Here is a 26,828-nt window from a genome sequence, read left to right on the forward strand (position 1 = left end):
ATAACACCCAGGTTTTTTGCCTTACAAGAGGGTGAGGAGAGGGGGCCCAAGGAGGGTGGCCAGATAATAGGGGGGATGGAAGAGGGGATTTCAAATAGAAGAATCTCGGTCTTACTGGCATTAAGACAGACATCGTTGGCAGCACACCATGCCTGAATACTAGTGAATCGGGAATGAGAGAGGAAGGAGAAGTGGTAAAGGAGGGAAACTTAAAGGAGAGCTGAGTATCATCAGCATAACACTGGAAGTGAGGAGAGAAGGTGGAGATCAAATAGGCAAGAAGGGCAAGATAAATATTAAAAAGCCACGGCGAGAGGATAGAACCCTGAGGGATGCCGCAAGTGGAGAGTGAAGTAGAGGAGACAAAAGGGCCCATTTGAACCTGGGAGGGCAGATTTGAAAGGAAAGAGGTCAACCAAGCCAGTGCCCGGTTCTGATTGCTGATTGTAAAGGTGGGCTTGCTGATAGGTGGTGTATAAACGTTGAATTCGTTTGTTTGATACTACTGACATGATGTGCTTTGTTTGTTCTAAGGGGTCAGGTGACACTTCTTTATTTTGGTATTTCGGTTATGCTTTTCATGTTGTGCTTTATGCATCATTTCTGCTCGAATTGCCTTTTGTCTACTTTTGATTGTTAAGGTGGGTTTGCTGATAGGGGGCCTTTAAATGTTACATCTGTTTCTTTGATACTGACATGACATGTGCTTTGTTTGTGCTAAGGTGTGGGGTGACACTCCTTCATTATTTTGATATCCTGACTGAGCATTCTCTATTTTTTTATTTTTTTATTTAATTGTATTTGGTTTACAGTCTACATACAACAGATTAAAAAAAACCTTTGCAATTTGATGTTCAACCTTCTGAAATATAATTTTACAAATCATTTTCTTTTGTCTTGCTCGTTTCCAATAATGAGTTAAGAGAGAAGAGACAGAAAGCGAAAGAAAAAGTAAAATGGATTAAAAGACTGAAAAGGAAGACGAGGAGAGGAAAAAGAAATAGTAGAGATAAAGCTCTCCTGGAGTCCAAACCTTCCTCCTTTCTCTTTCACAGTTCATTAGGGGCAAATGTTTGTTTTAAGATTCATGAAGATCTCCATACTAAGACAGCTGTTTCACTCATTTCTATTTGAATGTCCCTCTCCCCCTCCAAGTAATAAATATATCAAAATGTAATTAATTTGTTATTGCACCAACCAGTTGTCTGGCTGATCATTACATTTCCAGTAGTGCTGGTCTATGTTTATTTCTTCAATCCTTCCTTTTGGTTGAGATGCTGTGGTGCAGCAAGTGTATTGATTGGAGAAATCTTACCACTGCTGCTGTGAGCTGCGTTTCATGTCCTGCTATTATTCTATGCCAAGTATTCTCTGATAATAGCCAATCAGTTCTTTCTACAAATCTTCCTAGTATTCTTACTCTTCGATCCCATGTTCCTTTGCATTCAAGCAGTAGATGTCTCAGGGACTGGTTCCTTGGGATCGCACATCTCTCACAATATTGTACTGACAGTTCGGATTGATTTTGCACTTCCAGTATTTCCCCTGTGGGTAATAGATTTAGTCTCGCTCTGAGAAAATTGTTCCTGATCTTTTCCTCCAGGAATTTTTCTAAGTACCTAGGGAGGGTTCCCATTTTCTTATCGATGACCTGAAAGGTGTTCTTTGGGATTGATGATCTTATTTTCCTGATTGTCTCTATCCAATCTAATGTTTCCAGCTCTTTTTTTACCTTCAGAGGATTTTACTCTAGTGTTTCCAGGCTTTGACCCACTTTGGATAGAGCCTTTTTTGTTTTCTGTTCTAGTCCCTGTAGGATCCCTGATTTCAGTTGGTTATGATGTTTTTTGATTTCCTCATACAGGGAACCCTTTTTTGAATATGCAATTTCCCTGTAGAGGGATAACAACTTCCATTCTGCTAGGCAGTTCAGGGATTTTAATCCCAATTCAAATCTCAATTGTCCTCCTGATGTACTCCATGGCAGATTTAGAGCTTTCTTCCAGATTCTGCCCTCCACTTTAGCCCAGTTCAAGTCCCACAATTGAGGTTTGGCATCTAGGCCATATAATAGAGTTGGCACTATCTTAAGATCATATTTTATCATTGGGACCACTGAGAATTTGCAGTATTTCCCTCTAATTTTGATTAAATGGGGAATTAGGGAGAGTGTTTTGGAGAGTAGGTCTCGTTCTGCTTTGTGGTTAGCTGGGCTTGCATAGATCTTATAACCTAGGTACGTGAGATCTTCTACTTGTGGGATTTTCTGCCCATCTAGGACCCATTGCTTGAAGTTGGTCTTTTTCCTTGGGTGTTTAAATACCAGTATCCTGGACTTCTTAGGGTTTATTATCAACCCATTTTCCTTTGCGTACTTGCGCGAGCTGTTCAGCAGTCGCTGTAAGCCGATAGCAGGTCTGTCGAGCAGGACGATGTCGTCCGCATAGGGCAGCCAGAATATTTTTTCACCACCAATTTCTGGGCTGGCCAACGCAGCCGGGTTCAAGTGTTCTCCTGCATCGGCTAGGAATAGGTTGAAGAATGTAGGTGCCCCCAAGCAACCCTGTTTTACCCCTCTTTCTACTGAGACTTAATCTGATAAATGGCCCTTTTTGTCCAAGCGTTCCCTTACGCTTGTTCCCCTGTGGAGTTCCATTAACATTGACAGGAGTGTCTCTGGGATCCCCTTTTTTCTCAGTTTGTGCCAAAGCCTTGGTCTATCAATTTTGTCAAAAGCTGTGGACAAATATATCCAGACCCCGATTAATGGTGTTCCTCCCTTGACCATTGATTTTTCGCTCAGTAGGTTTAGCATAATTCCATTCAAGGCTGTTGATAGGCCTTTTCCAAACCCTGTTTGGCATTGGGACAATACCTCCTTCTTTTCTACCCATATCGAGAGTTCATTTAACAAAAGCCTCATGAATATTTTACTCTCAATATCCAGGAGGGGAATAGGATGGTAGTTTGAGGGATTTAGTCTATTCCCCTCATTGAAGTATGGTATTATCACTGCTGTCTTCCAGAGTTCTCTCTTTCAGACAGGCTCTGATAAAGGATAGCTGTGTTTCCGAAATGCATTGGCCTTCTTTGTTCTGTTTTCATCTGTTTTGCTATTGATATGTTAACTGTGATTAACCATTCAAATGGTTACCTATGCAATAATTGTAAAGCATGGTGTTTTCTGATTATAAATATTTTGGAATATTTAAGGTACCCCGCCTTGAGCGGGACAATGTGTGAGCACATCGTATTATAGCTATCTTGTTATAATGCTCTTTATTTGCTTGTTCAACCCAGATCGCCACTGGGGTTACTTTAGCGCTCCTCATACAGTGTATGTATTTGTTTAAAATTGTTGACTTACAAAATCCTTACTGCCATTTGGTTGTGCCGACTCACTTGTGTGTTAGATAGTTTAATTTGCTCACTTTTGGAGTTTAACACATGTGAACAAGAATCAGCATGCTTTTACTTATTTTAAATCAGAAAACATATTTTTTATTAATTTTTATTAAACTGCACAAACTGTTTTTCTACAACGCATCACAAGATGCACACTAGCTCTTTTAAATCCAAACACATTCTACATTAATTATATGGAACAGCAAATGGAAGATCTCTTGCATTAGATTAAGCAAGAGGCCAGGGTACTAACGAGGTGGCGGTGTGTGTGGCCATATATTATAAGGCATAAAATAGCCCCTACTGTCTGTAAAAAGGATAGTTGCAATTCACCTCAGAATTCCATGACCTTATAAAGGAACTCGGCCTTCAACCTTGTTCCTCTATTTGGTCACGGAACTCGCTGGAGACTTGCAATCTCCTTATAGCTGTACTTTTCTTTATCCCATATATAATTGCGCAATTCATATTTCCTCATCTATCTGTCAATGCTACATTAAGATAATGTGTAAGAGACCAGGGCATATAATAATCAGTAACTAATAAAAAATGGAGGCCTTCATTGCTGGAAACAACTGTTGTTCAATAGTGGTAAGATCACTTTCCCGTGAACCATGTGTATGTCTTATAGAGTATCAAGTAATGCAAAGCTATTTTGATGTCTCCGGGTCAGTTTGTGCATACAGATTACTCCTTGGGCATATCATCCACTAGCATTCACTTGTGCAGGCTGACATCTGTGAGACTCTTCTGCGCACCCCGCTGCTAGACACTGACTCATCCCTTGCTGCACATACTTATGAATTTCTGACAAGGCCTGTCGGTATTGCTCCTTCCACAACGGTAGTTTATCAAGAGGTGCACTAATAAAGCCGTACTCCCGAGTCAAGGAGGACAGAACAAGTGTCCCCTCCCCCACACCCCCTGTTGTTACCATCAGGGTCCTGCATCATGCATGGTCCTGATGAAGGAGTTGTAATCCACCTCTTTTGACAAAAAGTCATGTACCATCCTAGTTAGGCGCTGACCCTGTTTTCCAACTGAGGCTCACATTAATTCAGCTGACATTTGGGAGCTTTTGCATATAACAGATTCCTCAGAACGCTTCTTTTGCCTGCAGCTGTGTGATTGACAAATAGCACAGAATACTTTGTGTTAGTGAGTCATTTAACACACTTCTTATCCAGGCACAACAGAGCTGTATGTTCTCACACTGTGTTTCATTTGATCTTGATATGTCAATACACATGGTTTAATGCTTTTTGTATGTATACCATGAGCCTGATTCACAGAAGCGTTTCATAATGGTATCATCCCATTGAAAAATGCTCTGTGATTCAGGCCCTATGTATGTTTAACTCTCCACGTTGTTGTCTATGTACAGATAGATTGCATTTCATAATACAAATAGACAAATACATTGTGTATGATTGATTCAACTATCAATTTCAGACAATGCACTAAATCTACTTCGCTAGGGTTTTTGATTTTTAGTCAACTTTCTCCATTTAGCTCCAGGAAGCTCCAGTAAGCAGACCTTTTCTTCAATTGTGCTAGAAACACCCTTTTGTTATATGATTATCATCTGCCTCGGCATCACAGCTTCAGTAGGAAGTAAATTCACTCTCAGTCTAGTGATCTATAACCTCTGTGATAGGGAATGGGTCCATGACAAATACTCAGGTCTCATCAATGTTATAATCAGTTATGTGCTTTATTAGAGGTATTGCTCAATTCACAATCTACCCATGGCAACATACTTTTTTGTATGGATTAAATCAGGTTTCTCACCCAATTGCCAGTATTTATGTTGTTTTCATCATATCAAACTATTGCCATGTGTGGCATGTTAAACAGACGTGGTCAAGCATAATACATTTCAGCAGGACCTAAGTGATCTTAACCACAAAAGAGATTGGCTGAGGCTAACTTGGCCTCAGCCAATACCCAACGTGATGCGTAGTACAGAAAATTGGCACAGACTGGGGCAATCCGTGAATGGATTTGCAGAACAGATTCTCCACAATTAGTAATGCATTGAGAAGACTTTTGCTCTATAACCCTCAGCATGACATTATCAGGATGAGATTTGCTATGCTTAGCAAATCTAAAAAGCTCACCCATAGCTTGGGCCACACAACTCGGTTTTAAGAGATGTAATTTACAATTAGATTTGTACAACATATTCATAAGAAAGCATACCTATGTACACTAGGTGCTGGTATCCCAGCTGAGTTGAAGGCACCCATACGTTTTTTTTCCCTTTATTGACCATCATCACAGCTGATTAAGAAACAATCACTATATCATATGATCTCATAAATTCAATATACTAATTGAACAACTGTTATAGCACCCTCTGGGTTTCAGCTAATGGCACAACATCATCTCCAAATGTATACTGCAGTGTATTTGTATAATGGTTGAGCAGGAGGGGGGCCAGCACTCAACCTTGTCTTATCCTGTTTCAATACTGAAAGCCATAGTGCAGCCTCCTCCCATCAAACCTCACCATGGCATCCATGGAGTCATGGTGCTGTAGCAGGACTGCCAGCAGTTTGGAAGGGATACCCATTTGATACAGAAATGTCCACAGTCTTCAATGATTAATCATGTCAAAAAGATTAGCAATATCCATGCACTACAATTAATGGCCATTGGGCTTCATTCCGAGTTCGGAAGTAACCACGCCGCTATTTGCGGCATAGCTGCATCCGAACTCGTCCAAACTCCGGCCTGGTGAATGGAGTAATTACCGGTCCATTCCGAGGTCAGAGGGACCGGTAATTCCCCATTCACCAGGGCCATTCCCCATTCCCATTTGAGCCCCCATAGAGCTCAATGGGAAGGCAGCAATAATGGTAACGTAAATGACGGTACCGTTATTGACCCTGGAGTCCATTTGCGGGTCCCGTCCTTAACGCCTGCTAAAATCAGGCGTTAATGAAGGACCCGCAAAGGGAACTCGCAATAGGGCGGTAAGGGTTTAATGGCACTGGTCTCGTTACCGGTGACCGTTAACCCTTACCGCCCTACTCGGAATGCGGCCCATTGTATTTACCTTGACGTACTTGGAGATTAATAAAAGCAATGTTTATGTTCGATCCGAGAACCCCACTTTTTCTCTATACCCATACTGGGTGTAAGCCATTATGGAATGGTCTCTGACACACATCAGCAATCTATTGTAGACCATACAACAAAAAAGTCTAATAAAAGCTATTTAAATGCAAAACCTACGTAAAGAACATCATCCCTTCTTAAATACAGGCATTTTTACAGCTGTACTCCAACATTGTAGTACTTTATTAAATAATGCTATTGTATTAAAAAATTCAACAACTTTGGGGACTAAAACTCAATGGGCCTCATTACACGGATGGCGGTAAGGGATTACCAGCACCGGTGCCGGTAATCCCTTACTGCCCTACTACGAGGACCCTTTGCTGGTCCCTACCTTAATGGCTTGTTTTACCAGCCGTTAAGGAGGGGACCCACAAAGGGACCTTGGAGGCAATTACGGTACTGCCATTTGCGGTACCGTAATTGCCGCCTTCCCCATTTCCATTAAGCCCTATGGGGGCTCAAATGGGAATGGGGAAGGGCCAATGGTGAATGGGGAATTACGGCCCCGCCAACCTTGGAATGGGGCGGTAATTCCGCCATTCACCATGGCGGGATCGGTAAATTACCGGTGGCAACCATGGCGCTAATAGCGCCATAGTTACCGCCTTCCGTGTAATGAGGCCCAATGTCACAGAAATACAAATCCAATTGAAAGAATTCAGATTCTGGGATTTTACAGCACCTCTGTAGTTTTATTGCAGAATGAATCTAGAATAAGGACAAAGACATAGGGGGTCATTACGAGGTTGGAGGTAATGGAAAAACGATGCCGGTAAAGGATTACAGGCATCGCATACCGCTCCGGGCTATTCTGACCTAAGACCCCGGTATTAGAAGCACCGCTAATAACGGTGCCTCTAATAGCAGCAAGGGCACGGGCACACGGCCTTTCAGGCCGTCAATACCGGTATGCCGCTAATAGGAGGACATCACAAGTCAGGCGGACATGCAAATACCGGCATCATGAAGGCGCTAATAGGGGATACCGGCATGCCGGTAATACCGGCATCGTGAAGCACCATAAACTGCTATGTGCAGTGTTCCCAACTGCCACAGGTGCACACAATCAGCATAGGTGGAGGCAATGGAGTCTGGGCCAGCACAAAAGGAGCACACCCACACACCACACCCCTTCCCACACCAAAATGATTCCACTAGTAGTAGCAATACTGGGGCTGGAGGACATGCTTGCATTGCTACACCAGCAACAACAACAAGAACAGCAGGCACCACAGAGGAGACGGAGGAGGAGAAGGAGGGTAAGACAGGCCCTGCATGCCCCAGCAGTGCAGCCAGTGATACCACGCAGGCAGCCCCCAATCCCTCTCATCAGAGCCAGTGCATTCAACCTATCCCCTGAGCAGATCCACACCCTGTACCATCTGAACCGGGACACCATCACCACTATTGTGGACATGATACACGACGACATTGTCAGCCTCATTGAAATACGCACCACCATCCCCCTCTACTCAAGGTAGTGTCAGTGCTCCACTTCCTTGCCATAGGCGCCTACCAGCACAAAGTGGGGCACATGCATGGCTTATCACAACCTTTATTTTCTTGCATGCTGAACCAAGTACTGAATGCCCCCATGAATCACACAAGGGTCTACATATCCCTACCACGGACTACCCAGGAGATATTTGATACAAAAGTTGGCTTCCATGCACTGGCAGGCATGCTAAATTGAATAGGTGCCCTCGACTGCACTCACGTGGAGTTGATGGTCCCGCATGCCATGGAGGCGGTGTGCCACAACCACAAACAATGCCACTCCATCAATGTGCAGATGGTATGTGACGCCAGCAGGATCATCACACATTGTTGGGCCCGATATCCCGGATCAACTCATGACTCAATGGTCCTGCGGAACTCCACCCTACCATGCTACATGGAGCGACATGCAGGACGACGTGCATGGCTGCTTGGTAAATTACATGACAGGCACATGGCAGTGAAATGGGGGGAGAGATGCACACACCACCATGGTGTCATTGTTGATGTGACAGCACAATGTGCCCATCACAAAACACTGTGCCCCAAAGCATCACTAACTGAACATGACAACCAAATCCCATAGCAATGAAGTTAGCTGGACACCTATCACAACATGCCAAACTTAAAAACACCCCACATGCTACAAATCATCCAACACCCATCATAGTACCTCACCCTCCATAACAAAATCCACCAACAGGCTGTGAATAATCACTATGTAAATGTCAGCAGCAAATCACTACACAGGACAAACATTCATGGGAGTGCACTGAACAAAATCACCAAGGGAATCCACAGCTTGTCACAAGGCTGCCACCACCACAGAAGTGAAGCATGTCACCATCGTAATAATCAGGGCTGAATGCACAATATTGCAGAGCCTACTCCCAACGCTGCCAGTTAGAAAATCATACAGAACACAACACATCACAAATTTTACACAAACACAGCGGTATGCATCCACAATGCATGAGTAACATCAAGGCAGTGTACACCGTGTATCATCTTGGAGATGCAAACCACACCATAAGTCCATGGCACATAATACATTGAGGGCATTAAAATTGTGTGCATACAACCAGGGACATGTGCATGTGACCAACGATAATCTGCAGGCATATGTGACTAGTACAGCTGTCCATCATTATTCGACTGTCATATACCTTTTATTGCCTCTCATGCAGGTGATAGTGGCTATCCCTTGAAGCTGTGGCTCCTCACCCCTGTCCGAAACCCACAGAACAGGCAGGAGGAGCACTACAATCGTTCCCATACCCGTACCCGTGTGGTCATCAAGCAGACCTTTGGCCTGTTGAAGGCACGGTTTCGCTGCCTTAGCCGGTCGGGTGGGGCCCTCCACTACAGGCATGAGAAGGTGGCCAAGATCATCATGGCATGTGTCATGCTGCACAACAATTGTATCCGACGGAACGTGCCCCTGCCCCCTGACATTGAATTGCAACCACCTGGTGATGATGAAGGGGATGAAGAAGATGTGGGTGCGCATCATCGCTGTGCCAATGCACAGGAGGGACGTGCTGTGCATCAGTCAGTGATTGCACAATATTTCTGACACACATGGGTGCAGAGGCTGACATGAAAGTCAGACAGAGGGCACTGGGTGTGGGAATACATGTACAATATGCACTGTATATCAATACATGACACATATGCAATAAGGAATGCCCACTCAAGAATTCTTTTTTCACACAACGGGTGTATTTAACTGTCTGAAAAATATTAAAGTGCTGAAACCCTCCACCTCACACACCCTCATCCCCCTCCCCCCCACAACTCCCTGACACACCCTCACCCCCCTCACCCCACAACTCCCCCACACACCCTCACCCCTTCCCCCTCCCCCCACAACTCCCCCACACAACTCCCCCACACACCCTCACCCACTACCCCCAACCCCCACAACTCCCCCACACACCCTCACCCCATTCCCCCTCCCCCCACAACTCCCCCACATATGGTGTCCAAGCAATTGTCTATTGCCTTCATCAGGCTGCCCCGTCTACATCCTGCCACTCCCTGCACCAGGTGGCGGCATGTCCAAGCGGCGTAGGGTGCGCGCCGACCTGCATAGGGGGCTGGTTTGCGTGGAGCTTGAGGAAGATGGGGTGGCTGCCTACTCCATTCTTGGGGCTTGACGCTCAGCCTATATTGAATCAGCAATGCGGGTGAGGACCTGCCTCAGGGAAGACACCTCCTCACACAATCTATTTGTGCTTTCCAGAATGATCTCACTCAGGGAGGCAGTGTTGTCGCGCCTCTCCTGCCTTGCTTGGGCATTGTCTGTGACAAACTGTCTCACCAGGGCAGTGAGCTCCTCCTGCCGCTGTGCAGAGTGTCCAGCCTGCTGCACCCCCGCCGGTACACCAGTGGAGGTGGAGGGTGCTTGTGTTACATGGGCAACTGCATTTGGGTCCTCTATGGGACTCATGCTCCCTTGTATGGACTCCCCCCCCAGACTGCTCTGGGGTGGTGTCGTGGTATGAGTCGACAGGTGTGAGCTGGGGGGATTGGGGCCGGACTTGGTGTAGCAGGTAGGTAGGAGGAGTCGTCCTCGATAGGCACACACACCTGTCCCTGCACGTCATCATCTGTGAGGGGTGCTGTAGCTGCCGCATCCCCAACAGGGCTGTTCTCTGCAGATTGTGGCCCTTCAACTGTCTCCTCTGCAGGTGCCATAGGTGTTGTGGGCACTGTGGTGATGGGCCTTGGTCGACCAGTGCTGTGGTTTGGTCTTTGGTGCCTGCCGTGGCTTGTGTGGGGCTTTGGAAGTGGAAGGCATGTTGCCATCATCCCTGGGCCTCTTCTGGGGTGTATTCGCCTGTGGCGGTGAGTCCAGGGCCTCGCTGTCAGGATCTGTGCCTGTGGGGGACGAAGAGAGGGACAGCATGAGTGATGGTTTGACAAGCATCATGCAAACATTTGTATTATTGCTCATCTACACATTAGAGGGGAATAGGCAGTGGAGTTTTGATGATCAAGTTGCTTGCTATATGGATGGATCATGCAGGCATCCGTCAGGGTCACTCATGTTGGGGCGGCCGTATGCTATGTGACATGCGTTTCTGTTGTGGCCTGCATGCAGTGTGACTTATGCCATTTTCCTATTTGTGTGGTGTGTGTCAGGTATGGTATTTCCATGCTGCAGGCATGTGCATGTGTCTGTGCTGCAGATGACAACTAGGCTGGGAATGTGTATGTATTGGGCCATGCCTTGCCTCTTTAGACATACAAGGTGGACTGTCAACAGACTATGCATTACAGTGTTTTCTTATGCAACTGACCTCCTTCCGCCGATGACGTGGCGCCACACTCCATATCGCCTACGCCTTCGATGGCCTCTATGCCAATCGTGCTGGCACAGATCTCCTCACACCGGCTCATCTTTATTGGTGAGCTTGCTCCTCCACCAGTAGCCATGGCCTGGCTCCTGTTTGCGGACAGGATGTTCCTGACTCTCAGGCGCAAGTCATCCCATTTCTTACGGACGTCCTTTGTGGTGCGGGGGTGTTGCCTACCCCGCTGACCCTTTGGGTGACTAGTTCCCAAATTTCCTTCTTCTTGAGGACTTCCTCCCTCTTGAGGCTGTTTGCAAATACGACATCGGCATTGTCAGCCAGGGTCTCAGCCAACATGGTGAGCTCATCCTCGTTAAAGCGCTCTTTGAGCTGGCGGTAGGTGCCTTTTTTAACTGCCTTGGGCATTATATAGTTGTTGGAGGTTGATCTATGTACTCAGCAATATGCTGCAGGTCCTGGGTACTGAGGATGGCAAAGGATTGTGTTTTTAAAGATGGCCGCCGTGTTCTTTCCCATTCCTGTGCGATGATGCTACTTCCAGTTCCGCTTATTTACGGGCACCGCTAATAGTGGTCACTGCTTTTAACGGTCACCGCTAATAGCGGTGCCACTAATGCCGTATCCATTGATGCCAGTAGTGCTGTCAGCGCTTTCCATGATGCCGCTAAGGTCCTTTTTTTGGACTTTGCGTCATGCCAGTAATGTTGTTACTGGCATGGCACAGAGCTTGTGCCCGTGAACTCGTAATAGCCCTCTATTAGCGGGCTCTTTACTACACAGACACGGTATTTGCTCCATGCCGGTAAGGACAGTTACTTACCTCCAAACTCGTAACGACCCCCATAGACTTGACTGCTCCTCCCGTCCTAGCAGAGCCAGGAAATGGTCCTTCCTCAGTAGTGCAAACATCTGCAGTAAAAATAGCGAAGACCTCTTCCTATGGAATACATGTTTCAATCTGAAGACCAGCAGATGGATCCCCAACCTGAGCACAACCAACCTCTAAAATGTCCTGGTTTTAGTCTTCTCAGACACTATAAGTAGCATTTCCCAATCTTTAACTTCAAGTTCACATTTGACTCTTGCTCTTCAGTATTCTCTTCCCTTACTAGTACTTAAAGATAGATCTCTCAAGACAGATTTGAATGTGTTTGAAGGAGCATAGCCGCAATACAGGATTTGTCAAACTACCCTTGTTTAGATTTATGTACTTCAAACTAGTTGTTTTCACAAAAATTATGCCAATGTTCTCAGTTAATGTATAATAATAGCAATTAGCACCCAGGAGGTGACATCAATCGACCTCCCTAACAAATCAGGGTGTTTGGAAAGCAGGCATTATCACACAGCTTTGTCCACCAGCCGAGTCCCCCAATAAGTGGGAGGATACCATCATCCCGCTATGGCCAAACACCATTGTTCACCTCCATCCATCTTGATCCTCACCTCTTGATTCCATGCCCCAGCCTTTACCACCTCTCTGCTCTCCCACCAGCACACCTTACCTCTTTCTCTTCCCATGCCAGCAGACTGCTCACCTTCCCACTTCCACCCCAACTACAATAGCCACCATGGACATGAAGACAGGACTAGTAATAGTTTCCTTCTCCATTTTACATGGCATACATTTTATTTTGTTGTATTTTTTAACCTGTGAATCACAAGCATGCCGTTTCTCAAGGTAAAGAAGATAATTACACCCTGGTAATCATGTTGGGGTGCTAAGTGTTCTAACCCTCTTGGTGGGGGCACTACTGGCAGGAAATTTTTCTGGCCCTCATTAAGCTCCTGTATCTTGGACCCCGGCAATTACTTGTCAGTAATGCCCTCTCGCCACGTCGGGAGCTATTTCTTCTGTAATTCCGAAATGCTATACCCTAGAAGATACATTTTTGACTTCAGCATTAGCAACTTTTATGACTTTTGCCATTGTTAAATCCTGCTTCATGGGATCCAATCTCAATGCTTTGGCATTGGTAGATCATTCGCAGTCTAAGACCCTCTGATTGGTCTTTCTTTATAAATTCAAGCAGTAGTGTCAGCAGAAGTGGAAGGTTGTTGATTTCAAACCTAGGGATCACTAGCATATCAATCTGGGAGAACCAATACTGAATAGATTGAAAAATGTGATCTATTGATGTTCTACCGTAGGCATGTCCGGTATTAACCAAATTGATCAAATATTAAATTGACCTACTCAGAATTGACTTAATTGTTTTGGTCGAATTCTTTAGGTATTTTCGTTATTCTTTTATTAAATATAGATGTGGTTGGAGTAAGGGAATAGGTTAAGGTAGGAGGAGGTGGGGGGGGGCCGTTGACGGGGAGTCTTCCCCCGCATTATTATTTAAAAAAAGTGGAAGAAAACAAAATGCAGTCTATTCTCCAGTAGGTCAATCTTTTTCAATAAATTCACAGTAATCTGGCATGTCCAACCTAGTCCAGCCATTTACCAATCGTATACCTCTCTCAACTAGGAAAGCCTTAAATGCCAACCTCCATTGTGCAGCTGTAAATGAAAATCACCCATTATAATTAAGGGAGCAGTATCATTGGAATCTAATGCTATCAATTCCAAGAAGTCCTCTTGTTGCATTAATAAAGCAAATGACCAGTTCTTAGAATGGTAATCTCATATTAAAAAAATCAATCCAATGGATCAAATTCATAGTAGGAATGGTCAGTTGGCATGTTAGGGTATCATTAGAGTATTAAGAAACAGGTTTAATCTTAAAAGGCAAAGTCACACACATTAAGGTACCAAGACCACAAGAATGATGAACCTTAACGTTAGACAGAGCTATAATCAAATGGGTCACAAATCTGCAACAGAATGGTCCACACAGACAAAAGAACTTAATGACCAGGTTTCCTGTAATGATATGCTGTGCGAAAATAGAATGGCAATCCTTCTTAACCATTTTTAATCCCGTCCTGTGATGTTTCAGGATATGATATTAACAATAGTTTTAATTATATCTCCCTATATATTAAATCAGTTATATTAGTCATTGGAACTAAAGCCAAATCAATTCTCCAAATTAGTGAATATAGGAGGAGCTACGATAGAAGATTCGGCCAAAGACAAAGTTATGTATAAACCACAATCATAGACAAAGGTAGAAATATTAGCTCTCATTTGTAGTCTCTCCTTGATAGCAGTTAAGAAATTCCCATAGTCATCATTAACCTACTGAAAAGAGAAAATAACAGGAGTTTAAACTGATCACACATGAGGACTTTGTCAAAATCAAGACTCATAAAGTCACTCTAGGTAAAGGAAGAAAGTTGAATTCCCCATTTATAGCCAGAAATACCCCATCCTCCCTTAAAATAGTTGATATTACTCCTTTCAAAAAAAGAAAACACTGTCCTATATAATTATTGAAAACTTTAGATCATTTCCAACCTCATTATTAAAATTGTGGAAAAAATAACAAACACTCAACTCTCACCAGAGCAAGCAAAATTGGCTATTACATGAAAAACAATTAGGAGTCCACCCAAACACTAGCACTGAAACAAGACTACTTGCTCATGTAAGAAGAAATAACTCAAATTGTTTGACAATAACATACCAAAAGAATCCCTCCTCTTTAACTTAACAACTGCGTATTAACCTATCAACCGTGACAGACCAATGTAAAGCTTTCAAATGCAAACAAGCATAAAGGAAAGGTGCTGGATTGGATTTGCGATTATCTTTACAAACATAGGTGTCCAAACATTAAATTTCAAGTAACTCAACTTCCCTCAAATGTGCACGGACCCTCAAGTATCCATCTTATCCCGTTGGTTATATAATGTGTATGTTAAACCTTAGGTTGACATCATAAATCTTAGTACTAAACATTCCAAACTCTACGTCAAACTTGGAATCTAGAAACACCAACCTGCATATTACCAAGCTCCCCCAGAGACTCGAAGATTGGACCATGGATATTCATCTCTGCTTCAAGGCATCAAAGGCAGCCCTTATCTCCAGTTAATGTATGCTCCTTTCATTACCATCCAAATGGCCACTTCCCATGGGACCAGCACCTAACCTCTCAGACCAAGCTAACAGCCTCGGAATAATGTTTGACAATAAAATGGCACTACTATCTCAAATTGACTTACTATTTACTATCTCAATATATTATTGTCTAATATTTCTGTTTTTAAAGGCGTTTAGACAAAGCAACTTCCTAATCATAGGCATGTCATTTGGATTTTGCAGATCTATTCCTGTTTAAACCTACAGTTATCTTCAGGCAATACAACACAATCTCTGAAATGATGTCGACCCTGTCTGAATAGTACACATTTTTATTATTTAAAACTCCAGAGGAGCAAACTTCCGATCTTAGTAAATTCATGAACACAATACTTAGTTTGTTATTCCTTTTCAAAGATATTCCTGGTGTTGGGCTCTATTCGGTCACGCAATAACGAGACGGAGCCAGCGCTGCCGTGAACTTTCTTTATTCACGCCTGTACACTTTCTGCCTTCCGCCCCTCCAGCCCCCTCCCCTTTCTCTTTCCTCCCGCTCTTTCCCTGCGGCCTTTCTTAAAGGGGCTGTGTCCCTTTTGTACAATGTACAACACCTCCCCCGTACTTAACATGGGAGCCCAGTTACATCTGTTCGATGAGCCTCACTGGTCTCTTTATTGTTCTAGGGGGTCTCCCTGGGGATTCTCGGCTTTCGCCGGCTGACTCCACTGGGGGTTCTGCTTCTTCTTCTTCACTGAAGTTCTCGTCGGGTGTCTCTTGTGTTTCGGGCTCCTCCAGATATAGCTTGTTGAAGAAGGAGGAGTTGCGAGTGATGTCTCCCAGTTCTCCCGTCGCTGTGATCATGGGTCCCTGATGGCTGTGATGATTCGCGGCTCGGGGCTGTATCGGGTGTCCGTTTTCTTGCGTTGAGTTTGTTGCACCAGGACCATTTGCCCCATCTCTAGTTGTTGTTCTTTCGCTCTCCATTTGGTGTCGGCCCATTGCTTGGCCCTTCTCTTCTTTTCAGCATCTCATTCCCTGATGGCTAGTTCTTCTTCAGGGGTGTAGTCCTCCCATCGGGGAATGCGTGTCCTGGGTTGGTACCTCACCATGAGCTCAGCTGGTGGCTTTCCCGTGGCGTCGTGTGGGGTATTTCGGTAGCACCTAAGCATGCTGCAGATGGCTTTCGGGTGAGGCGTCTGTTCCGCTACTGCTTTTTGTCTGGTTAGCTTGATTGTGGCCATAAACCTCTCCACCATCCCGTTGGCTTGGGGCCAGAGAGGTGTGATCTTTTGGTGGTGAAATCCTAGGTGGCTTGCGAAGTTTGCGAATTCTCTTCCTTGAAATGGAGAACCGTTGTCAGTCTTGACGACGTTGGGGATGCCCCACTCGCTGAATAGTTCGTCCACTATGGGTGCGGTTTCCATGAAGGATGTTGAAGGCGTTTGCTTAACAAAGGGGAATCTCGAATATTCATCCATTACTACTAATAGATAAACCCCTTCTTCTAAAGGTCCATAGAAGTCCATTGCGACCTTTTGCCAGGGTCTTGTCGGGAGTGTGGTTAGTTGCAGAGGGTTTGGGTTTGGTCCTTTCGCTGCCAGCTGACATGGCCTGCAGTGTCTGAGCATGTCTTCCACTATCACATCCATGTAGGGGAACCAGACATAGTTCCTGAGAAATCATTTTGTGTTGTCTATTCCCCTGTGGCCCTCATGTGCCAGCGTTGCTAGGGTCTTCCTTAGGTCCTTTGGTGCTACTAGCCTTCTCCCCCGTAGCAAGAGTCCTTGGTCAGTGGCTACGAGTTCGTCGTGTATCTTGGCCAGCCGGTCCAGTTCCTTCTGGTCTACATCCTCCCCTCCGGTTCCTTTTGTGTGACGTTCCCTCCATTTGTTGGACCGAGTGAGAAAGACAGCAGCTCTGAGTTTTGGGTCGGCTTTGCTCCTTTCTTCGAACGTTGCGGTCGAGATGGTCGGTGGCATGGCATTTGATGACAGGTATGAGATGTATTCTGTGGCTTCCTGGGCTAGGGTGCCGTCTTTGTCCAGTAGGGGTTGTCTGGATAGATAGTCTGCTGGGTTGGCGTCTCCTCCTGGTTTGTGGACGATGCAATAATCGTACTCTTGCAGTCTTATCCCCCACCGTTCTATGCGAGGTGGCATTTTCGTTTTGGGGTTCCCGAAGATTGATATTAGGGCTTGGTGGTCCGTTACTAGGGTGAACCTCTGGCCAATGATAAAGTGGTGGTATTTTTCGCATGCCCATACTGCAGCCAGGTTTTCCCTTTCTGCCTGGGAGTAGGCCTTTTCCGTGTGTGACAGGGCTCGGCTGGCATATGCAACTATCGCGTGATGAGTGTTGTCTGCGGTGTCGGTCTGGGCAAGGATGGCTCCTAGTCCTACTGGACTTGCATCGACCGTAATGATGGTGTGCCAGTCCGGACGAAAGTACGCCAGTTGTCAGTTGTTGGTGAGACCTTCTTTTATCGTTATGAATGCTTCCTGACAGGGTGCATCCCATACGAATGGTGTATTCTTCTTTAGGAGGTTGCGGAGTGGGTCAGTTGTTGTGGCGTAGTTCGGGAGGTAACGTGCACAGTACCCTGCCATGCCCAGTAGGGAGCGCAGGTCTGCCGTTGTCGTAGGTGCTTGGAGATCGGTAATGGCCTTAATCTTGTCCGGGCCGGCTGTTATCACTTTGCTCGAGAATATGTGGCTGAAGAATTTAAGGCTTGTCTTGTTGATGTCACACTTGTCTTCGTTGAGAGTCAGTCCCGCGTCTTGTAGGATGGAGCAGATGGTTCTTAGGGCTCTGTCGTGTTGTTCCTGATCTCTTCCAAATATTAAGATGTCGTCACTATAGTTTAGTGCTTTCATCTCCGATGCTATGAGGCGTCTGATGGTCTGTTGAAAGATCTCTGCGGCAGATGATATGCCAAAGTTGAGCCTTTTGTATCGAAAAAGGCTGTCGTGCGTTGTAAATGTGGTGATGGGTCGTGATTCTGGGTCCAGGACCAGTTGGTGGTAGCCCTGGTTGAGGTCAAGCTTTGAGAAGAACCTCGCTTGGTTTAACCTAATCAACATGTCCTCCAGGCTCGGGCCTGGGTGCCTTTCTCTCTGGATGGCCGTGTTCGGGATGCGCATGTCAACGCATATGCAGAGACGACCATTGTCCTTGGGAACTATTACTATTGGCGATACCCATGGTGTTGGCCCTTCTGCTTTCTCTATAATGTCGTTGAGAAGGAGAAGTTGGATTTCTTTTGATACTTGTTCTTGAAGGTGGAAACCCACTTTGCGCGGGTGTTGCGGTACTGGCCTGATGGTATTGCCGATGTGTAGTTTGATGCGTGATCCTTTTAGCATTCCAACTCCTTCGAATAACTTGGGGAATTGGGTCTTGAGGTCTCCCTTCGCCAGGGGCCTGTCAATCATTGCTCTGACGGATTCGTGTGGTACTGGTAGTCCCTCTATTACTTCTGACTGGTTGTACTGTAGGTCAATCAAGGCAAGGGCGTTCGCCGTGCGGTAGCTGAGGAGGCAGCGGCCGACGGATGCGCTCTTTATGACGTGTATCGTGGCAGTTACCGTGATGTCCCTGTGCCGTAAATCACATTGAAATTTTCCTTTGGAGGTCATCGGCTGCGCCGCTCCCCATTGAAAAATGTGAGTCTTGGATTCTTGTAGTGGGTATGAGGAGGCTATTTCCCTGTAGATGTCTTCATTCATGACGTTTACCGTCACTCCTGTGTCGACGATAAATCTGTTTCTGGTACTTCCCATCTGTATTGTTACTCTGGGAGCTGAGGTGTCTTCAGTTTCAGCACTGAGGAGGCATACGTACTCTCTGTCGTAGCCATCTTGTAGGTATCAGGCTGGTTCATTCCCTCCCGGCTGATGTTGTGGTGGTGGGTCGAGATATGGGTCTCTTCCTTGTTCGAAAGGGCTTGGGGTTTCTGCATTGTAGGTCGTCCCGTGTTCCAGGTTTTGCATGAAGTTGCTCTGGTGGATGTCATATAGTTCATGATCTTTCCTATCTGGTTCAATCTGAAGCCCCTCAAGGGCTCTTACGGTGTTTGGGCATTGATAAGCATTTGTGGGGAATGTCGTACTTCTGTCTGCCTGGCGGAGTTGTTCCGTGTGTGTCTCCGTCATGCGAGTGGCAGGTCGCGGCCCCGTCGAACTCCCTTCTGGTAGTAGTTCCTTGCACATCACTTGAAAATGGTTTTCCATACCGCATCTCATGCAGCGTTGGCCGATGGCAGGGCACGGACCTCTGTGCGGATACTCGAAACCACAGCGATAGCATTGGCGGTCGCTTGGTGTTCGTTGTGTCGGATATCTCGGGTTTATCCTTGTCTGTGGAGCTGGGTGTCGGATGTATGGGTGCATTGCTGCTATAACTTCTCCTTTCTTGGGGTTCTCAATGGCTGCTGCCTGGATGTCCACTCTCTCATAAACTCTGGCTAGGTCCAAAACTTCCTTTAGGGATAGGGGTTTCTTTAGGAGGTGTTTCCGGAACATAGAGGATACACACCCTTCTATGATGCGTAGCCTTATGGCTTCTTCGTCATTAAAGTTGGCGAAATCGCACTTCGATATTTTCCTTTGAAGGCGAATGACGAATTCTCCTATTGATTCGTGAGGCAATTGACCACATTGGTTGAAAGTGTATTTCTCATAGTCATGGTTGGGTGAGATAACAATCTTTTCATTTATGGCTTGTCGGAGTTTCGCATATGTGGTGCGGTCCTGTAGGGGAATCGTACGGATGATATTTTTGATTTCTCTCCCTGCGACATTTGCAAAGATGCTTAGTATGTTGGGAGGTTCTTGTGTGCCAATTGCACCCACAAAGTCCTCGAATTCCTCTATCCACTCTTCCCATCGTTGGCCCTGGTCGTGGTGTGGGTTTAATGTGAACGGGGCGGGTCTTCTCATTAGGCTTGCATAAGCGGAGGGTGCTCCTGGTGGTGTTGGTTGGGCATTGGGATCTGCTGTATCCTGGGCTGACATGATGGTGCAGCTTGGTATGCTCTAGTTAGTTCGGTGGCGCGTGGGCGTTGATCACGATTGTCTCTTGGCGCTGTGTCTTCCTGTGCACGTGTGGTTTTGTTGATGTCACGTGGGGAGACACAGGGAATTCTTTGTGCCGTGGCGTGCGCTCCTTGGTCTTTGAGTGTCACTTGTGGGAGACCCGGGGTTTCCCTCTTTAATGTGGCTTCCTTGGCATATGATAGATGTCACGTGGGGAGACGCGGGGTTCTCTTTTGCCGTGCCTTCGTTCACCCTTAAATGTGTTTATGGTAATGTCACGTGCGGGAGACACGGGGTTCCCCTCTTTGCAGTTAGATTTCGTTAATGTCACATGGGGAGACGCGGGGATTCCCTTGTGCAGTGGTGTGTGTTCTTTACTCTTTTGCGTGTCACTCGTGGGAGACACGGGGTTTCCCTCTTTAATGTGGCTTCCTTGGCATATGATAAATGTCACGTGGGGAGACGCTGGGTTCTCTTTTGCCGTGACTTCGTTCACCCTTAAATGTGTTTATGGTAATGTCACGTGTGGGAGACACAGGGTTCCCCTCTTTGCAGTTATCCCACCCGGCACCTTACTTGTAGTTGGCGCCGCGGGCCTGCGGGTCTTCTTCGGTCCTACGCGACGACGTACGGGCCTCTTCCGGCTCTCCGGGCTTCCGCGTCGCTGGCTCTTCAGGCTCCGGTGGGCACACGGGCCATGGCACGCTGACATGTGCTGGTCTTCCAACGTAGCCGCTAGGTGCACTTGCGGGCACACGGGCCCTCCCGATCTCCTCTGGGCACACGGGCCCTCCCGATCTCCTCTGGGCACACGGGCCCTCCAGCAGGGCGCACGGGCCGCTGCTATCTCCTCTGGGCGCACAGGCCCTCCCGATCGCTTCTGGGCACACGGGCCCTCCAGCAGGGCGCACGGGCCGCTGCTATCTCCTCTGGGCGCACAGGCCCTCCCGATCGCTTCTGGGCACACGGGCCCTCCAGCAGGGCGCACGGGCCGCTGCTATCTCCTCTGGGCACACGGGCCCTCCTGATCTATTCTGGGCACACGGGCCCTCCAGCAGGGCGCACGGGCCGCTGCTGTCTCCTCTGGGCACACGGGCCCTCTCGATCTCCTCTGGGCACACGGGCCCTCCAGCAGAGTGCACGGGCCGCAGCTGACGAAGGGCACACAGGCCCTCTCACTTTTTCCCCCGGGCGTACGGGCTCTCCAACGGGGCACACGGGCCCTTTCCGACTGCTGGGCTTGCCGCCCTCCTACCACTGCTGCGGCACACGAAGGATCGCATCGGCTTTGTCGCCAGTGTTGGGCTCTATTCGGTCACGCAATAACGAGACGGAGCCAGCGCTGCCGTGAACTTTCTTTATTCACGCCTGTACACTTTCTGCCTTCTGCCCCTCCAGCCCCCTCCCCTTCCTCTTTCCTCCCGCTCTTTCCCTGCGGCCTTTCTTAAAGGGGCTTTGTCCCTTTTGTACAATGTACAACACCTGGTTGATCAAAAGTATGAAGCACAAGCGAGGGATTTATTTCAGTCCCTTGAGTTTACTTTGCATAACCAAATTGCAATATCACATGATCACCAAAGACAGGATCTCTAATGTTCACATACACGCAGTTTGGTTTGTTGATGACACATAGATATAATCTATCCTAGAGTAAGAACCACTTCTATGCCAAGTATAGTTAGGAAGGGGAGTTTCTTCACACAACTCCAATTGCAAGAGCTCCCATTCAGCAACATATGTGTCCCATATGCTTCCTTTGTGACCACTTTTAGAAATTGCTGATTTAAACAGGGAGTCTTTGTTGATTTTCAGACCCTCAGAGCAATCACAATTTGAATCCCCCTCTATTATGATCGAACTGTTAGGATGTATGATGACCCAACGCTCCAATAGATATGTTAATTTTGGAAGGAACTCTTCCAACTTAAATCTTGCCACGTTCCGGTACACATTCACTATTAGCAATTACAATTTATTTTCTTCCAAAAAGTCAATATTAACAGCTAAAAGGCCTGTCAGAAGAATGACTAGTTGAGTCTTAATTTTGAAGTTCCAATCAATTGCTATTCCTAGCCCACCTCTAGGTCAACCAGTAACAGCTCGAGTGGCAGGGCAAGTATATGTCTCATAACCATTAAGCTTAAAATGCGAACCCTGAATTTCTGAATCATCAAAATCATTGATTTATTCTGATAGGCTGGATCGTAAAACCAGGAATTTAAATTGTTCATTCCACAAGCATTCCATGACATTATACTGATTGATCGAAGGCTAGGGTTTGGAACAGCCCCATTGGAGTGCCATAAACCTTTTTAACGCTGGTTCTACCCAAGAGCAATCCTAACCCGCTTTAGTAAGTCCTGATATTTGAGCTGCTACAGAATCCATTGTAGCCAATGCATTCTCACCTAGCTGTAGCTGTTTAGTTACAGCAATGGGCGATTGGGCATTTTACGAAATGAATTCCTTAGGAGTCCATAACAGAGAGCTTGTAGCCCAAGGTAATTAAGTCCTGGCACTGATCCATATAAGCCTAGAAATTCTGACAGATTGGTACCCACAGAACGTACGATTATTGTCATTCTGGCGCAGGGCAACACACTCAATGTTGTCTGTAGTTAGTGATCTTAGTGCTGGCATTTGTTTGAAAAGATCCAAGAAACACAATCTGTTTATTTTACCTGTACCATTCATTTCTGAGTCACTCTCCCATCCCATGATATTTGAGGGATACATCTCAGGTGTTGCTTGAATTTGAGGTCTGACAAAGGGGTCAGCTGCAGGAGATAACGTGGGCATGGAAGATGTCACCAGATACACAGCGGTTGTCTCCTGCATATATGCAATGCTTGATGTAGATGTGCCATTTGAGACAACCAATTCCGGAGATACACTGGTTGCTACTGGCCTCACTGCTCCCCATTGTTTTTTTACCCATAGATGGAAAGAACGCTGACAATTTACTCTGTTTTGTCACAACTGGCCCGTTAATTAACTGAGATGGCAGGACCATTGAGTCAACATGCGAGACCTAAGGCTTGTATATCGAAGCCACTTCGTCTAAAGTGGAAAAACACACATTTGATCATTCCCAGATTGTTGTTCAGTGGAACAACAAACCCTTGACTCAGAGGATTCCCCCTTGACTCACGCTGAATATTATTTCCTCTTTCTAGTATGTTGGCCACAGTATTCAGATCAATTATCTCATTCTCCATAGGCAAGCTATGTAGAGTTTTTAATTAGGAATTAGGGCCATGCATTTTAACTGCTTTCATTTTTTTGTTTGTGTTTACAATTATTGGAGTTCTTATTAGCTTTTCTTCTAGCTTTGTTTTCCTTAGGCCCAGTTCTGCGGGAGTAAAGAATAGTAAATGATGGAGATTGTGGAGATTCTGGCTGTGGAATGGAGGTATTTACCGGCTCCTGAGCCAAAGTTGTTTGTCTCTGTGCTGTTAAATCCACCAATGGCATTGAACTATTCAGTGGAGAAGAGTCCAGCTCACCAGGTTTCAAGCACACCCTTGTTTCCATACTTTCTTCTGAAGTGACCTTACACATTGAGCAGAACAAAGTCTGAATATTCCTCTCCATCAAGGCCAAATTAGACACATTAGAGTTCGCAATGTCTCAAACAGCCTCCCCAATTTATTTCTCTGAGGGTCCTACCGATAAATGTCCATAATGGCAAACACACTCCTGAATAGCATCCCCTTCCAAATTGGGCCTCAACTCAATACAGCTTCTTGCATCTGTAATTGAGGAGGCCTGAACAGCAACTGAAGCTCGTGCAAGGGATTTGAGAAATCACCACCTGTCCTTTGTGTCTTGCATGCAATCAAAACTCTGTGACCTCCCTTCTCAGCAAACCCATCTTTTTATTTAGAATTTTGGAGCCACAGGCCAGGATGAACCCTTCGAATATATTCATCTTGGCAAGGATTTCGATTAAAGATGACTTAACCTCCTGGATTTCACACTGTGTAGTGTCATGCCACTTATCAAATGGTTTCAGGATTCTAGTTAGTAATGGAAAGGAGCAGATGTCAAGAGGAGAGGGTTTCTGTAGGCAGATTTTGGTCCTAAGAGGTGTAGATAGAAGAGCCCTCTGGCTCAAACCATGAACATCCTGTCCAAATTGAGGAGATCTCTGTGTTTCATTCAAGCGTTCATAAGGAATAGGGCTTTCATTTTGCAATGACAATGTAGCTTGATTAAGATGATTAACAGGAGAAACAGTGTAGGACCAATAATTAGACAACTTATTGGATGTAGTTCCCTCAGAACACATGGCAGGGCACTAAAATGATTGAATAGACATACCTCATCAACCACAAGAGGTAACATTGATCGTGGAGTTGATGGGCCTAGAGATAATTGGACATGCGTACCCAAATCAGTTAATACCACTTGTGCTAAAATGGACACATCCAAAATGAAATTATTATCACCACAGTTTAGAAGGTCCTCGGGGTCCGCACTAGTTAAGGATCACAAAGAATCCCCCAATTTGGTAGTAAGTGTCCATTCAAAATGTGTGAATTTGACAAATGTGAGCCATTTTGGAGCATAGCCTGATTAGGAATGCAGGAATGTTGGGGCTATATCCTCCTTGATACCTCCCATATTAGAGGAAACAGTCATGTCTTCAGATTTCATAAACCCCACTTTAGATAGAATAATAGCTTAGGAAGGAGTTCAGGCAGGCTGTGAATTGCATGGTGTCTTTGGCACAGCAGTAATTGAATGACCTGGTCTGACAGGCGTTTTTAAAAATGGTTGTGACACTGGAGCCAGCTCCATTAGACACTTGCCACTTCTCAGACTTACCACCATGAAATAATTGGGCACACTCTTAATATTATGGTCCCACCAATTCAACTGAAACCCTTCACGGGTGCTCAAGACTCAAATTAAAAAATCAGCAAGGGAAAAGAATGGACCCAGTGATGGGCAATGTGGAAAAACAAAACCTAAAGTTTAAGCAGCAAATGGCAATTACCTATTAGCTTAGAGGAATGGCTTTAGCTTGCAGAGTTATAATTAGATACAGTTTGTTGTTCGTAAGGACTCAGAACTAACATAAGCGTTAGTATCAGGAAAAGGAATCACCAATACAAATATGACCCTTTCCACCTCAGACTAGTTAGGAGAAGGGAGATCAAAGGCCAATTGCCTGCAGACTCTCCCGTACGAATGTTCAGTTAGACACAGAAGACACTTGATGAATACTTTCACTGGAGATCAAAGGCAAATAGCCTGCAGGCACTCCAGTCAATAATTCGATCATCAAAACAAAGGTTCGATCATCATATCCAATGGTTCATCCGCCAAGGAGATCAAAGGCTAGCTGCCCACAGACTCTCCTGTATCGTATATTCGCACATGCTTGTTTTAGCACAATCAACGATTGTTAAGCAATTTCATCGGAGCTCAAAGGCATATAGCCCACAGACTCTCCAGAACACAATTCAATCAACAGGAATAGTACGCTTGAACAGTCAAGTCCTTTCAATCTTGAGAGATGAATGTTGTGCTTGCTACGGAAACCAAAACTAAGGGCGCAGTCTCTCCCTTACCGCTGCTCAGAAAAGAGTCAAAAGTTCCAGTTTACTTGAAGTAGTATCATCCACATGTAAATGATTAATATGGCAAGCTTTACAACCTTGTAGAATCGATATAGATCTCTCAGAGTTCCTAAGTGATGAAAGTTGGTTGAAAGCAGTCAATGCAGGCTTACCTCCTCACCGTCCACAGCAAGTGTAGGTTGACTTCGAACAGGTAGTGGACAGATGTCGTCCACTACGGAACACACCAAACACTTGCGTACACTTCACGGAGGGGGTGGGGTTTTAAAGATGGATTCCTTAAAGGGATAGGATCCCAATTAGGCACAGCCACGCAGATCGTCCGTCTTTCTTCTCGTCTAGAGAGCAAGTGAGGCAAACACACCAAACACTTGCACACACTTCACTCCTCTTCGAGGAGGGGTGGTCTTTTAAAGATGGATTCCTTAAAGTGATAGGGTCCCAATTAGGCACAGCCATGCAGAGCGTCCGTCTTTCTTCTCATCTAGAGAGAAAGTGAGGCAAACACAACAAACACTTGCGCACACTTCCCGGGCACACTTGTGCCCTGCCCCATTACAACCCTACCAGTTCAATGTTGGCCAACAACTTACCTCAACTCCACTGGCCTTCCTCCAACATGAAGACCACCAGCCACAAATCCACCCCTAGCCTTAACAATTGGGGACACTGCTGCAGAATCCATGTCTGTAGCTCATCACAGTACACCTTGGTACATCTCAACCAGTATCACAGCAACAGGACAGCAGAATGTAGCACCAGCTACACTGTGAATGCACCATGTACATGTGACATTGTAAAGCAATGTAAAGCAATGCGACGTATCACTGTGGCCATGTGCCTTTGCAGTGGCCTAAAAGTGCTGTAGGTGAATGACCTAGGA

General features: G+C 45.8%; 1 protein-coding gene across 2 annotated transcripts in view; it reads left to right on the forward strand.

Annotated features, from left to right (window-relative positions):
- Window positions 1-26,828, forward strand: part of NDP (norrin cystine knot growth factor NDP) — a 278,003-nt gene that overhangs the window by 99,173 nt on the left and 152,002 nt on the right. Inside the window, exon 1 of one of the 2 annotated variants that reach the window (XM_069636503.1) lies at window positions 23,697-23,769. The exons of the other annotated variant lie outside the window; for it this stretch is intronic. The gene's annotated coding sequence lies outside the window, so the exon portion shown is untranslated. Of the gene's footprint in view, window positions 1-23,696; window positions 23,770-26,828 lie in introns of those variants that run through there. 2 annotated transcript variants of the gene reach the window in all.

This window comes from Ambystoma mexicanum, chromosome 7p, assembly GCF_040938575.1.
Source record: "Ambystoma mexicanum isolate Mex_15411 chromosome 7p, UKY_AmexF1_1, whole genome shotgun sequence".
NCBI classification, from domain to species: Eukaryota; Metazoa; Chordata; class Amphibia; order Caudata; family Ambystomatidae; genus Ambystoma; species Ambystoma mexicanum.